This window comes from Vidua chalybeata, chromosome 25 (assembly GCF_026979565.1).
Source record: "Vidua chalybeata isolate OUT-0048 chromosome 25, bVidCha1 merged haplotype, whole genome shotgun sequence".
Classification (NCBI taxonomy): domain Eukaryota; kingdom Metazoa; phylum Chordata; class Aves; order Passeriformes; family Viduidae; genus Vidua; species Vidua chalybeata.
In genome coordinates this window covers 3,671,083-3,676,230 of record NC_071554.1, presented here as the reverse complement: position 1 = coordinate 3,676,230, position 5,148 = coordinate 3,671,083, and positions in this window count along the sequence as shown.

The following is a 5,148-nucleotide window of genomic DNA, read 5'->3' as shown; positions in this document are numbered from 1 at the left end:
AAAAAGTCCTAAAAAGCCTTCCAAAATCCCCTACATCTTCCTAATTGTCCTGCCAAAAAACTCCAGGAAACCTGCTCAGCCTCCAAACCCTTCCTGTTGCTCTCTAGCCCACAGATGTCACCCCTACCTTTCTCCAGGGGGTCCCGTTGTCCTCTGAGGGTTCTGTCATTGTCCTGGTGTGAGGGTCGCTGCCTTGTCCCAGCGGGAGGGTTCCGGTGTGCTCTCGCTGTTAGGGTTGCTGTGTGGTGCTGCTGCTGGCAGGGGTGAAAAGGGAAAAGGCTCTTGTTAGGGGGGCTGCTTAGGCTGAGGTTAGGGCTGGGGGGAGAGGTGGTGCACCTGTACCTTAACTTGCCTCCTAAGCTGTACCCTGTAGCCCTGATCTCCACTGCACTGTCCAGCCCTCAAGCCCTCGTCCTTTACCCCTTAACCCCTCCCTCTGTCCCCCAGCCCTCAGGCTCTGTGTGGCACCCTCGAGACCCCCTTTGCCCCTCAAACCCCCTCTCAGCTGCCCCTCAGCTCCTGTGTGCCACCCTTAATCCCTCTCCTTTGCCCCTCAGCCCCCAGCTTCTCTGAGGCACCCTCCAGCTGCCCTGCCCCCCTCAGCATCTCTCTGTCACCCACTGTCCCCTCTCCCTGTGCCTCCCTCAGCTCCCAGCCTCTGTCACCCTCAGGCCCCCACAGCGCCCCTCAAGCTGCCCCTCAGCCTCTATGTGCCGTGCCATGAAAACACCGGAAAAAAAATTTAAAATTCCCTAAGAAACCCTCATCTTCAAAACGTCCTAGAAGCCCCACAAAAACATAAAAATAGTCTCAGAATACCCAAAAAATACCATAAAAAATACCCTACTTTTAAAAAACCCCTAAAACACACCTAAATAGCCCTAAAGAACCTTTAAGCTAGTCCCTAAATATTCCGAAAAGACCTCTAAAAATACCCCAAGAATCCTTAAAATGCCCTGATAAGACCCTAAAAAAACCCTACAAGTTCCCTCAAAAGACCTAAAAATACCCTAGTCCTAAGAGTCCTCCACATACCCTTAGTAGTCCTAAAAATGTCCTAAACATTTTTGAATAGGCCTAAAAAAGCCCCAAGAACACCCAAAAAAACCCTAAAAATTCTAATTAGTAGTAAGAAAGCCCTTAAAATACCCTAAAAAGAATCTTCCCAAAGCCCTGAAAAAGCCCTAAAAGTATCCTAAATATTCACAGAAAATTCCTAAAAAGCTCCTGTGAAAATAACCCTAAAATAGCCTTTAAAAGCCCTGAAAAATAAAACCCCTAAAAAAGTGCTCAGTCCCCAACCTCTACCAGTCACTCTCTAGCCAGCAAACATCATCCCTACCTTTTCATTAGGGTCACAGCCTGCAGCTGCTGGGAGGGTTCTGGGGCTGTCCCAGCAGTAGGGTTGCTGCCTGCAGCTGCTGTTGAGGAAAACTGGTGTTCTAGGGGTGTGTTTAGGGTGAGCTTAGGGTTGGGGTGAGGGCTGCTGCTGTACCCTAACCCTTCCTGGTACCCTGTGTCCTGTCCTTGGTATCGCTAACCCTCAGGGTCAGCTCTCCACCTGTCAAGCCCCCCCTCTTTGCCCCTCAGCCCGCAATGTCTGTGTGTCACCCCAAGCCCCCCGACACTGTCCCGTGGCCCCCTAACCTCCACCGTGCACTCTCCACCTGGGTAGGGGTGGTTTTAAGGGTGAGGTTAAGGGTGCTGTGAAGGCTGGTTCACCTGTCACCCTCAGGCACCCCTACTTTGTCCCTCAAGGCAGCCCCTGCCTCTCAGCCTCCTTGTGTCACCCTCAAGTTCCCACTGCAGCCTCTCAGCGTCTCTGTGCCACCCTGGAGCCCTCCTTTTTACTCCAAAAGACCCCTTCTGCCTCACAGCTGCTCCTACCATCTGTGTCACTCTCCAGCCCCCTCCCCTCAGCCCCAGGTGCCTTTGTGACACCGCGCAGCCCACAGACGCCGTCCCTGCCTGTTTTCTTTGGGTGTTGTCCTGCTGCGAGGGCCGCACTATCCCCACGACTCCGAGCTCCCATGTCCTGCTGCAGGGAGTAACACCTGGGCGGTGGGAGGAGTGAGGGATGGGCCAGGGGCAGGATGGGGAGGGGTGAAGGGTGGAGAGACTGGGGATGGGGTGGGCTGGAAGGACAAGTAGGGGTGAGGGCTGGAGATGGGGAAACAGCAGAGCAGGGCAGGGGGGAAGAGGTGACGGTAAGAGAGCTCACCCCATATCTCCCAAACAAAAGCTGCAGCAAAGTACAATTCTGGTTGCCGGGGCCATGCCAAAAACCACCTGCAAGCTGACATCAGGAACCTTGCATGGTGAGTTTTGTTTCTCAGCGAAAAGTGCCTGTGTTTGTCTCCAGGGGCCTGTGGCCCTGAGTGGGCAGCTGACTCCATATAATTCCGGACGACGCAGGATGTTTCCCAGACCCAAGCTGCCCCCACCTCAAACTTGTGCTGCCCTGATACTCCCAAGCGCATCCTGCAAACTGACATCAGGAACCTGGGATGGCAAGTTTTGTTTCACAGGGAAAAGGGCCAGCGTTTGTTTTCGGGGGCCTGTGGGCAGAACAGCTCTGGGACAAATACGTGCAGACACCCGTGCCAGAGGACAGGACAAATTAGGGGTCACTAAATACAAACAACAAATTATGATACAAACAGCGTAACACAAGGATGATAAAAAAGTTCCTGGCCAGAAGAATAATGTCAAAGACCTAGAGAATGTCCAGGATGTCCACTGTTGCTTTGGCAACAGTGGATGGAGGAGGCTCTAAGGAGCAGAAGAGCTCCCGGAAAAGACTGGAACAGAGTGACCTGTTAAAAGAACTCTTTGGGGAAGGTGGGCCTGTCGTCTTCCTCAGGTAAGGATATTGGGGTTTGAGGCTCACTCGGTGATAGGGGAGGGACTGGACCGTCCATGAGGCCTCTGGGGTTGATGGTTATTATGGGGGCCGATGCGTGGGGCCGCAGTCTGAAGGGGGGGGGGGGGGGGGCGCAGAGCTGTGTCCATGGGGCCGTGTCCATGTGTCTGTGTCCATGTACGCCGTGTGTATGCGTCCGTTGGTCCGTGGGCGCCATCGGGCACAGGCTGTAGTTCCGCGCTCTCCCACCAGGTGGCAGTGCTGAGCCGCACGGGCTCCCGCACGGTGGGGGTAGCAGCGGCGCAGAGATGCGTGCCCTATACGGCACTTACGGTACGAGCTGTACGTACAGCACGTACGTGCGCACACAAAACATAGTACATGCCCGTCCAGGTGGGGGTGGCACAGGGGTACAGAAATGACGAGCGTAGGCGTGTTCAGGGACATACAGGTCACCTACACACACCTACCTACGTTCACGGGGTCGTACGGCTTCCAGACATACCTATATGTGCATCCACAGGTGCTACGGGCTTTGATCTCCTGCTCCCACATCCCTGCTGGATGTTCCCCCAACTCCACCATGGATGGGGTCAGAGAGGGTGCCATCATGTCTCCGTGTCACAGGAGCCGAGCCCAGCATGGGACTTGTCCCCAGCCCCACAGTGGGGACACATGCTGGAACATTTTTGTAGAAAGTAAATTTCCCTGGGTGAACAGAGAGTGAAAAAATTAACTAAAAGCAGTGAGAAAGTGAGTGCAGGTTGGCTTCCAGCACCTGGCACCACAGCTGGTGTGGCAGCTGGCTCTGAAGGTGGAGCTGGGGACAAGGGACCCTTGCCTTCAGCCTTGCACCCCAGCATCCTCATCATCCCAAGGAATTGTGCTGGACAGGGAAACCACAGTGGGGTTTCATGGCAGGGAATGACTGGGATGGGTGTGCCCAGATGTAAGGCTTTGTGAACTGTTCACCAGGACCCCTGCACCCCTTTCCCCAGTTGCTGGAGTCAAGGGATAGGATAAGGAGAGGGGCCAAAGGGTGGAGAAAACACTGGGTATTGGGGCTGGACCACAGCATTCCAGACCTGAATTTTGACAACAAGAGGGTAGAAGCTGCTTTTAAGACCCTGAGTGGGGAAACTGAGGCAGGGAAAGTCTCAGCACTGGGGCTTGGGAATGGGGACCCCCAGTTTGGCCACTCCCCAGGAGTCCTTGGATTGTGTGGCCACAGCTCCAGTGCGTTTGGAGGACCACTGACACCTCCATGTCCTCCCTTTCCTGCAGGGATGTGGCTTGAGGAGAGGAGATGAAAGAGCCCCTCCTCACCCTGCCACTGCTCCTCACGTGGCATCTGCTCTGGGCGGATGGAAACTGTGTGTCAGAGGAAGTTGGGGGGACATCCAGGTGTCTTCCCCCAGCACCTGTGCCAAGCTCTACCTACCCAATTCCCTGGTGTACCTGGGATGAGTTAGGCTCATCCCCATGGGGTGGGTTCCAAGCAGAGGTAGGGCAGATACACACACACCCACCCCCCCTCCCCCCACGCTTTGCTTCCCACTCCTGCTTAAACCCAGCATGGCCACACAACCCAAGGGTCCCTGGAGGTGAACAATCTGGGGAGTCCATATCCACAAACTACAGCACTGACACCATCCCTGCCTCAGTTTCCCTACTCGGGGTCTGAAGTGTGTCTTTTCATTACACACTGGGCCTGGAAAGGCACAATCCAGGACGGGAATTATATGGTCCAGTCTGAACTTTCACCAGCATCCCAGCCCCATGGGGAGGTTTGGATCCTATTCCAAGATATCAGCATGTCAGGGGCCAGATGAATGGGGAGGTTGGGCAGGGGATGCTGGCAAGATATATATACTGAGGATACAGAGGGTGCGATCTGTGGGGCTCTTTGCAGAGCAAAGAAAATAACAATTTGGGCAGGTTTGAAAAGCACCGAAACCACAACAGGAAACACAAATTGTACAAATGCAGATGTGAGTGGAAAAAGCTCTTGAGCTGGTGGCTCTGGCTTTCACCTCCACTAAAAATAAACCTGCCTTATTAGGGGCAGATGGAGGGCAAGATAAAACATTTCTCCCCCCACCCCCCACCATGTTTTCCCATGGAGGGGCTCTTCTGTGTGATGATGGGTGATGTGGCTTTCTGGGGGTAGTGGGGATGGATTGCTTGGCCAGGGGCTTGAGTTGGGTTTTGGAGAGGATCTGGGAGGTTTAAGGGTTTTGGGGATGTGTGTCAGGTTTTCTGGAGGAGGGTTGCTGGGGTTTGTG